The sequence below is a fragment of the Pinus tabuliformis genome, chromosome 5_1 (genome assembly GCF_031772625.1).
Source record: "Pinus tabuliformis cultivar Carrire ecotype Pingquan chromosome 5_1, CPIR1, whole genome shotgun sequence".
Lineage (NCBI taxonomy): Eukaryota > Viridiplantae > Streptophyta > Pinopsida > Pinales > Pinaceae > Pinus > Pinus tabuliformis.
The window spans coordinates 246,565,031-246,576,477 of record NC_142305.1 but is presented as its reverse complement, the minus strand read 5'-3'; positions in this window follow the sequence as shown (position 1 = coordinate 246,576,477).

Sequence of the window (11,447 nt, the reverse complement as noted above, 5' to 3'; positions counted from 1 at the left end):
ACTATATGGATTTAACATGTTATTTCTGGGAATTGTATCCAGATTAGGTTATGGAAAATATACACTATATGGATTTAATATGTTACTGGTGGGAATGATTAGATTATGGAAAATATACACTATATGGATTTAATATGTCACTGGTGGGAATTGTACCTGGATGGGGATGATAACTATCATTACTAAACATAAACCTAATTGATAAGAACAATAATGTTACGAGTGTTGTATTCAATATTAAACATAAACCTAATTGATAAGAATAATAATTTTAGGAGTGTTGTATTCAATTGATGTTTAGGCATAATAACTGTGGTTTTTATGTTGCATTTGTTCTTCTCAGTGGTAATTGATGTTAATGGAGGTCCAAACTTAGTTTGCTCATTTTGGTTGTGTTTCCCATTGTGGTATTAGCGTCCATGTGCTCCTCATGAGTCACCTGCAACAAAATAAGACAAACACAAAATACCATGTAACTATATTTAAAACGCCATCAAAGTTATTATTGTGGTTCATAAGATGACAATGACAGTGACCTTCCTTTAAAGGTTTGAAAATAAATTAAAATAGATTATTATTATGGCCTTAGATACTCTAATCAAAGTAAATCGAGTGGTCGTAGGTAGCTCATCGTATTCTCCCTACATGTGGGGTATGATTTCACTGATGATGCATTATTAGGATTGTGATTGACACTAGAGTTATCTTCTGGGAACTTGCTTGTTTTTTCCAATTATTTCATTCTTGAGAGAAAATCCTCTGGCATCTAGGTTTGGGATTTATTGATAGCAAATGAAGTTATCCTACCTTCATTTCTCGGGAACACATTTATGAGGGAGTAATAAGGTTCTTGAGGTGTAACTGAGTTGCTTTAGAACAAATGAAACTTGCTTCTGGGATTCCTTGTGAACTTTTTGTGAACATATTTTATGGAGAGGGTGATCAGTTTAGCAGGGTCATTAGAGGAGATTCACTGTAATTTGACTCCAGTTCCTCTGTTTAGCAAAATCCTGGCCTCCTATGAATTTGTCATGCTCAAAATTAAAATAAGGATAATCAGGAAAATGTGCTTGATGTGATATGGTAAATTTGTCCATCTATGTTTAGGTGTAATAACCATGGCATGTAATGGTTGAAAACATGTTGAATTTATACTTAGGAAAGAAAAATGATATTCTACCACAAACATTAATATGTTTTTTTCCTCATAAACAACTTTGTTTGGCACATAAAAATTTCGTTTTACTAGCATTTTTTAAAAGTTTGAAAGTTGAACATAAAAAAAAATCATCGTTCCAGTATCATCACTTTTTCATTTTGAAGCTATATTTTGCACGAAAATTTCATATAAATTTCGTAGTCACTGCCATTTTTAAAACATGTTCAAAATTGACCCCTAAAAAATAAAATCATCGTTCCCGTATACACATTTTTCGTTTTTAGCACTATTTTTGATGTTTTTTGGGATTTTTTGGCCAGAGTTCCTGTTTTGAGTTTATAGTTCCCGTTTCAAAGTTTACATTGTTATGTGAAAGAGATATTCATTGGGTCTTGTATTGAGTTACGAAGTTATATGTATGCTTTTTGTTATGTAGACCTATATTGGGAATTTATTGCTCTATTAATTTGTGATGTATATTGTGTTGTTACTGCTCTATTAATTATGATTGTAGTTGGTTTAGTCGAGTGTGGTTACTTCTCTGTTAATTTGTGATTGTGGTTGGTTGAGTCATTTACTAAGAATCATTTATTAACAGTATATGAATGATTAAATGCAAAATGTACCAACTAAATGCAAATTTACTTTCATTTCTACATATTCATGAACTTAAACTATATGTAAAACCTTTAAAAGAATCAAACCATGCACATGTATCATGCAAATTGTTATCATTTTTTTACATCTATATCGAATTATACTTTATTCATTCAAATGCAAAATGCAAATCACATTTTGTATTCTTCAATTTTAATAGGTTCATTTGAAATAAGTCTTGAAGACAAAACAACTTTAAACAAATCCTAAGAATCATATACTAACATTATAGCAATGATTGAATGCAAAATGTACCAACTAAATGCAAATATGTAAAACATTCAAAAGCATCAAGCCATGCATGCATATGAAAATTGTGGGCCATGTTTTATAATGCAATTTTATCTAACTTATGTAAATGCGCATTCAAATAACTTAATATTAAAAGTTAACTATCAACCGACATCCATAGTAGCCTTTCTATACATGAATGTAAAATGTACATGTACTATATTTTATAATTCAATTTTAAGTTATCATTATTTTAGACATCTACATCGAATTATACTTGATTCTTTCAAATGCAAAATGCAGACCACATTTTGTAATTTGCAATTTTAATAGATTCATTTTAAATAAGTCAAGACAAAACAAATTTAAACAAATCCTAAGAATCATCTACTAACATTATAGCAGTGATTGAATGCAAAGTGTACCAACTAAATGAAAATATGTAAAACGTTTAAAAGCATCAAGCCATGCATGCATATGCCAATTGTGGGCCATGTTTTGTAATGCAATTTTATCTAACTTATGTAAATGCACATTCAAAGAACTTTATATTGAAAACTAACTATCAACCGACATCCATAGTAGCCTTTCTATACATGAATTCAAAATGTAAATGTACCATATTTTATAATGCAATTTTAAGTTATCATTGTTTTAGACATCTACATCAAATTATACTTTATTCATTCAAATGAAAAATGCATAACACATTTTATAATTTGCAATTTTAATAGATTCATTTTAAATAAGTCAAGACAAAACAACTTTAAACAAAACCTAAGAATCATCTACTAACATTATAGGAATGATTGAATGCAAAATGTACCAACTAAATGCAAATTTACTTTCATTGCACTACATATTCATGAACTTAAATATGTAAAACCAAGTTTTAAGCATCAAACCATACATCAATTGTACCATGCAAAATGTACATAAACTCCAAAATTAGCATGTATTAAATGCAAATTTACTTTCATTGCACTACATATTCATGAACTTAAATATGTAAAACCAAGTTTTAAGCATCAAACCATACATCAATTGTACCATGCAAAATGTACATAAACTTCAAAATTAGCATGTATTAAATGCAAATTTACTTTCATTGACCTACATATTCATGAACTTAAATATGTAAAACCACGTTTGAAGCATCAAACCATACATCAATTATACCATGCAAAATGTACATAAACTCCAAAATTAGCATGTATTAAATCATAATAAAGAGTTCAACATTTAAAATATGTCCAAAATTTTAAAATATATAATAAAAAGTTGTCAAATAATAAGTTGCATCAATTCATAATAAATAATTTTACTTTAAATATCTCCAAAATTTATATCATGATAAAAGTAAATATAATATTAAAAAACTTTCAAATAAAAAGTTGCATCAATTTAGGTAATCTCACTCTAGTATATGATCTATTGACCTCCTGGTTCTCTCCTCTGAATCATGGGTGCCCTACACAACATGTGTAATTGCATATATACATAAGATTATTTACTTTAAAATTAAATTTTAATGTTTTAAAATTAAATGAGAATGTAAGGTCATCAAAACAAAATTATAAAAAATTTCAAATTCCATCCAATACCTCATGGCGTTCACCCTCTATGTGCCCTTTTGGTGTTCATCTTGCATTGCACCCTCATGGATGCCCTGTACAACACATGTACATGTATATTTTAGAAATTTTAAATTACATGTATGAAAACACATAAAATCACAATATTAAAAGAATTGCTACATGACTTTTTCAAAATGTTTAGATGATCGTATCCCCATTGTTGACTCCATCGCCAAAGTCCCTCGACAATGGAAATCTCCCCAAACCTAAAATTCTAAAATTTTAAATTTATAAGATAAATCTATAAATAATTTTTTAACGAAACTTGCACTTCAATTTATAACAAAATATAAGTGAAATATTCAATACTTGTGGCACATATCCTAATAGGGAGGAAGAGGGTGGCATTATGTCCAAAAGATTGGTTGAACCAGAATCTGTTAACATTTAATTATATATAAATTTAATTATCTCTTTTAAAAATATGTCAGGTCACAATATACCGATATAATAAAATTAGAATAATAACTATATGAACATGAAATCTTCAAAAAACTAACATTTTTCAAAATATCTTCATTGGAACCCAAACCCGGGACCATGACATTATCAAAATTTTCGTTCAACAAACCAATTAACTGCAAATGGTGAACATATGATACATTTTTGTTAGATTATATCTCAAATAACAAAATGTATGTGAATCGACATTAACACATACATTACAAATTACATTAAAATATAAAACCTGAACATTAACACATACCGATCCCACACCCTCTTCTTCATGAACAATTAGGTCTTGCCAACCATTACGACAAGCCCTTGCATATGCTTTAAGTTCTTCAGTATTCATATTATCTATCTCCTTACTGTTATACATACAAAACTTACATGTGCATTAGCTCATGCTCTTTGCCGATTTAGACCGATATCAATTCTGATCAATGCACTTTGTATGTTATCTATAATTGTATCCCTTCCTTCTTGACTAATTTGAGAAGTGACATCCATGTCTGACTACAAAGTTACCAAACGAGGAGGTTGGCATACCAAAGGTGGCTGAGGGAAAGGTAATTCAATATCACATAATGCGCCCTTACGATTATATAACCGACCTTTCCCAATACTGTAATATTTAGATGGAAGACCATTTAATCAGGTTTCATACCCAAAAATAATTTTGCATAAAATAATTTTGCAAAATAGACTTAAACCTCATCATTCCAAGGTATCTTTCCATACACTGCAAGGAAACTATCATACAGATGGCAAGCTATATCAGGGTGCTTGAAATATTGACCTTTAGCATTTTTCTTTTGGGCTCTTCTTTGAAGTTAAACATAGATTTTTCATCTTATTTTGTAACCATTTTATTAACCTTAGCCCATTTATCGGGACCCATCACTGCTTATTTTCTATGCCTCATCATATTTATAAATGAAACCGTGGTTGGCCCAAGCTTCTCATAAACTTCAAGAAATGAGCTTAGAGAGTGTGTAACTATTTATAAGCTTTCTCTACTCTCTAGAGGGAGCTCCAAACTCCCAAGATCTTTCCTCAATTTAGAATAATGAGTTTTTCACTTTCTTAATGTGCATTGTAAGAGGTTTGTCTCCCAAGGAAGCTCATACAAAATATCAGATGGATAAAAAGTAATTGGTGTCTAGCCTTCTTCTTGAATTGTCCGACTTCGGTTACGTCTACTTAGACCATAATTTTCACCCTTTGGATCAATATATATAAAATTGCATAAATATAAAAACATATGAACAAATGTATTCATACATGTATAAAATATAGACATGTATAATTTACCAAAATGACATTGACCACCCAGAGAATGTTGACCACTTGGAGAATGTTGACCACCCTGAGATTGATGACCACTCAGAGAATGCTGACCATAGTCACGCGACAACATTGTGAGTGAATCATATAAAAACAAAGAAAATCATTTTTCAATATTTATATGTACATACATATGATTCTGCTTATTTATCATTTAAGTAAATGCACGCACACACACACACACACACACACACACACACACACACACACACACACACATATCTATACCACAATGTGAACGATGGAGCTCCCCCGATTCATTTTATATTCTCTTTGATCCACGACCTAAACCTCCCGCTCTAGTAGATTCATGCGACTCTATTAATGTTCGCCTCGAAGAATCATGTGGAAAATGCGCATCCATGATATGGATATCTATAGATATATAAACATGCATGATATTTAAAAAGTTACCTTGTGGATTTACAATTTTTTTTTAAATGCTATTTAAAAAGATCATGAATTCAAAAAATTGTTGTAACTCTTCAAGTTACAACATGCATTTAAAAATATTGAAATTTCTATTTAAAAAGATTAAAAATTTAGAAAATTGAGATAACCCTTGAAGTTACCTCATGCATTTAATTGATTTAACCCTTGAAATTACATCATGCATTTTAAGATCTTAAAATTGATATTTAAAAACATTGAAAGACTAAAAACACAAGTGTTGAAGCATGCACATTTTGAAAATTAAATACAAAATTTTCTAAAACATGTCAAGTTCATCAAGTTGTGCTTACATAGTGGGGGCACACTTGGTATAGAATTGAAAAAAACACATGGTCATTAAAAATGACACATTGATAACTAAAAAACACACACATATCAAATATATCTTACAATGTCCATCAATAAATATTGATGGAGAACTTCTTAACAATAATTCATCTTTCACACACAAATCTTGAATTGGCACTGCCCCATACAATAGATCACTAGACATCCTATTAACATTTGCACAATGTCTTATGCTAAATGATTGAAATTGATTGACAATATTTTTTGCTTCTCCATGCAGTTGTTTTAACCTCTCCTTTTTAACTTGGTACACGTCTTTCATATGGTTGCACACAAGTTCAGAATTGGTGAAGACTACAATTCCATTGGATCCATACTCTCTATATTTTCCTAAATCTTCTATCAATGCAATATAATATGATTCATTGTTTGTTGTTCTTCAAGGTACATTCCTTTTCATTTGTAGGAATTTGGTTGTTATAATATTACATAGCACATAAGTAATAATTGCTTGCACTGGATTGGGATAACAAGAAACTTCTATGCATAATGTCCATTTTTCAACCATGTTTAATGGGTTTTCTGATCCATGTAAAAAAACAAATTCAATAAAATGAATTTAATATATTTATACAGGTATTGTTAGGTTGTGCAAAAGATTATTGTTTAGACAAATCTGTCAGAAGGCTAGGTAGCAAGAAAGGTTGTTTCTACTTGGTTGGATGGTTGGAGAATTGCAAGAAGAAGACAACTAGAGATCTCTAATTAGCAACCCAATAACATTAAAATTAAAACACCAAAAAAAGATGCAAAACAATGCCAACACTATAATTACTCATTAATGTTTTCCTTCACCATTCAAACAAGTAATCAAATTAATTCATCCAGGAAAGTAAATGTAATTGCAAGATGTAAGTCAATGATGGTGACCAGGCCACCATTTCAACTCAAGTGAAAATATCCATTTTTGAAAAGCATTTTTTAAATCTTTGTCCATTTTTTCATTTGGCTAATTTTATTTCAATTAATTCTAGTAGAGGATTTGTACATTCTTTGATTCATTATAAGTATGTAATGTGGAATCATACATTTAATTTTTTAGTATATATGATATCTATATTGTATTGTTGCTATAGATAATCTTTTTTAATTTAGATATTTCTTAATTGTGCTAGGATTTAATGTGGTAGTTGAATCTTCTGCTAGAAGTATGCAAATGCATTAATAATATGGTGATTTTATTTCTTAGGAGGACATAGATCAAACTCTATTCTTCTTATCACATCGTGGAAATTATTTTGTGCAATGTTTTAACCTGGGCATCAGAAACTGAGAGACATTTTGTTTAGCCTTGGCAGGGTGGTTTCTCAAGCATCAAGTCCATCCATTCGGTATTTTTCGTTCCTATTTGAATCTTTTCAATTCATTAATCTGTTAAATTTTTATTAAATGAACACAAAATTTTAGTAGTTTCAGAAAGAAAAATAAACCTGCAATTAGAATTTTCTAAGGTAATATTGGGAAGGATTTTTTGGTAAAATTGAGAGAGTATTTTATGGTTTATTTGTGATTTTTCAACTGAATAAATCGTGCTTGGAGAAATCCTCAGACATACATAATAGTTTACCCAGACAGGCAAATTGTTCATTCAATAAGAGAGGATGTGAACAACAATAGTATAGCATCCACACATAAGGAAAAATTAATAGGTCAATACCAATAATTAGTGACCAATGTTTTTATTATGATCAACATAAATTTTTATATAGGTGCATATTCCACATGCCGAATGATCAATTGAAATTAAGGTCCGTTTGTAATAATCTCTCTGTGATTGTATTGGAGAGGCTCACATGGCGAAATAGGAAGGCCCTATATGACGCACTTGAAAATGTGCAGGTAGGCTTGAGGTGCTAGATATTTCTGTCACCCATGAAGCCCTTCAAAGCCAATGAAAATGGTTAAAGATAAATTTGATTGTTGCCCAAATTTGTATTATAAGTTCAATGCTTATATGTTTGAATGACATATTGAGATTTCTTTTCTATTTTTTGTAAGCATAGATTGCCCTCTCCAGGAAATTCAAAATAAGTGTAGATTCAATTTTCCTAGATCCGAGTGAAGGACTGAGCCAACAACTGAAGCCTTTTCACCAAATGGGAAAGGAAAATCATTGACATGGATTGGAATTTAAAACCTCCACAGACACAAAGAGTGTATTACGAGCTTGTACATGAATGTCTTGTTCCTGTTATGACGATCTAATCTTGTAACTCTAATCAAACACGACTTAATTATAACTTACTAACGCATATCTATTGTGTACATTAATCAGTAGTGTTCCCATATTCCATACAAGGGACATATATCATAACTAAGCTTATACCTTTGTGTAATATGAGCTATTCACCTAATCTAAGTAACAACGATAATGGATCTATGTTTCCTGTATGATTAATCTTACTAGTTCTATTGTAGCACTAGCTGTATACGTTGTTTCCATAATCAATTACATGTATTCATCACACTTCTACATAAGATTGAACATTACCTGTATGGCAATGAACATGGGTTTCAGATTTCCTTAATCATTTAGACCAGATTAAGCTTACATTATTTTAGAGCTTTATCTTCAGCACGACAAAAGAAAAAGGCTTATTTTTTACTGTTATATGTATAATGCAAACATTATCCGCTTGCATATATTCTATGTTGATGTATTTTGTGTCAGAGTCATGAGAAGTGGAGATGTTATAATTATAAGGCCCAACCTAACAATGAATGATATTCCTATTGTAGGTTTTAACCCCGTACAGAAATTACTGGCATAAAATTTCTAAACCATAGAAAATAAACAACGCGAGAGCATAACACATAAAACACATAAACACTGAGATTTTCCCCTAGATCCCAAAACCGGGACTACCATCTTGATTTTTCATTATGTTTCTTTCAATGTTACAATACATATTTATACATGCCAAAGCATCCAATACCATGGACCGAAAACCATCGCGTCCAAAACCATGGACCAAAAACCATCACGTCCAAAACCATGGATCGAAAACCATCGCATCCAAAACCAGGTGTGACAATCATGCACAAAACCATAGGTAGGTCCGCCCAACCTAACATAGGGTCCAAAACCAAAATTTTCTGGGGCGCTATCCTAGACCCCTCAAACCCCTTGTGACTCCCCCCGCTGCGCAATCGACGCAAGGAAGGGGGGGGCTCCGCCCCCCTTCTAACCCCCCGGTTAACTATTTGGGCTAGTCGTGGAAAGAATATAACACAACCCAACATTCTCCCACTTGTTGTTTTCTTTCCACAGGGGGCCACAAGAGAGCTTAGGCATTTATCTAGCCCTGCAATGCCCATTGTTTCTCTACACCAAGAGAACTTCTCAGAGCCCACAAATTTTGTCAATGCATCTGCAGTATTCTTCAAAGTGTCCACCTTTACCAGCAACACCTTTTTTTCTTCTATCATATCCCTCACAAAGTGATACTGAACATCAATATGCTTTGTCTTTGAATGATATGCAGGGTTCTTTGCCAAGAAAATTGCACTTTGGCTGTCACGGTCTATCCTTATAGCTCCCTATACTAACCCCATATTTGAACACAATGTCTGTAGCCAAACTGCTTTCTTGCTTGCATGAGTGGTTGCCATGTATTCTGCCTCTGTAGTTGATAGTGCCACTACATATTGTTTCTTACTCATCCAACTGATTGCACCTCAAAATAGGTTAAACACATACCCACTTGTAGATCTTCTCTGATCTAGTTCTCCAGCCCAGTCTGCATCAACAAAGCTATGAATATCCAACACTTTGTCCAATCCCGGTCTTCCTTGGTAGCACAAACCATAATCACTAGTGCCACGCAAATACCTAAAGAACCGCTTCACTGCTATATAGTACTCCTTCCGTAATTTTGACATAAACCTGCTCAATACTCCCACTACATGTGCAATGTCTAGTCTAGTATATACCATTGCATACATCAGGCTAGCGACTGCACTTGCATATGGAAAACTGGACATGTCCTCTTCCTCTTCTTGTGTCTTGGGACACTGTTCAGCAGATAACTTCACACCTACATGAATAGGAACCTTCACCGGTTTTCTATCCTGCATATTAAACCTCTGCAATATTGTCTCGACATACTTCCTCTGGCTTAACCAGAGCTTCCTCTTTGTTCGATCTCTTTTAATTTCCATGCCCAAAATATAGTTTGTAGCACCAAGATCTTTCATGTCGAATTTGGAGGACAAATGGGTCTTTAAATCCAGGATAATTTCTTTGTCATTTCCAACCAGCAACATATCATCCACATATAATACTAGATAAATAACACGGTCGCCAATTAATTTAAAATACACACAGTGATATGCTTTGCTTCTAGTGAAGCCAAGTCCCCGTATAAATGTATCAAATTTCTAATACCACATCCTTGGTGATTGTTTTAACCCATACAAAGACTTCTTTAACTGGCATACCAGTTCTTTCTTACCCTTCACCGCAAAGCCTTCAGGTTGCTTCATGTAGATCTCCTCTTCCAGATCCCTGTGAAGAAACGTTGTCTTCACATCCATATGTTCTACCTCAAAATCAAAAGCAGCAACAACAGATAAAAGTAATCTAATAGAAGTTACGTTGGCAACAAGAGAAAAAATATCACCAAAATCAATTCGCGGCACCTGGGAATAACCTTTTGCTACCAACTGAGCTTTGTATTTCTCCACCTTTCCTTCTGCATTTGTCTTCTTCTTGAACACCCATTTACTGCCAATGGGTTTCCTTCCAGCCAACAAATCCACCAGATCCTGAGCCTCATTTTTGTAAGATGCCATTTCATCAACCATGGCCTCTTTCTAGAGTTTTCCATCCTCTAAATCTATTGTTTCCTTCATAGTTCTGGGATCATCATCAGTAATAGATAAAGAAAAATTTGAAAAGAAAGCAGATGGACTATACCTTTTTGGCTGCCTTCTTTCTCGAACTGATCTTCTCACACTCGGAGTTTGTGGCTCTTCATCTTCTGATTCCTCCTCTGCTAAAGAGTCTGATTATTCCTCCTTTAGATCAAAGTCTATCTTCTCGGGTTCCTTTGGTTGGACTTCATGTTTAATAACATCTTTCACCTCTTTGAACACCACATCTCGGCTATACACAACCTTCCTTGTTACTGAGTTCCAAAGCTTATAACCCTTTAAACCATCCTTATACC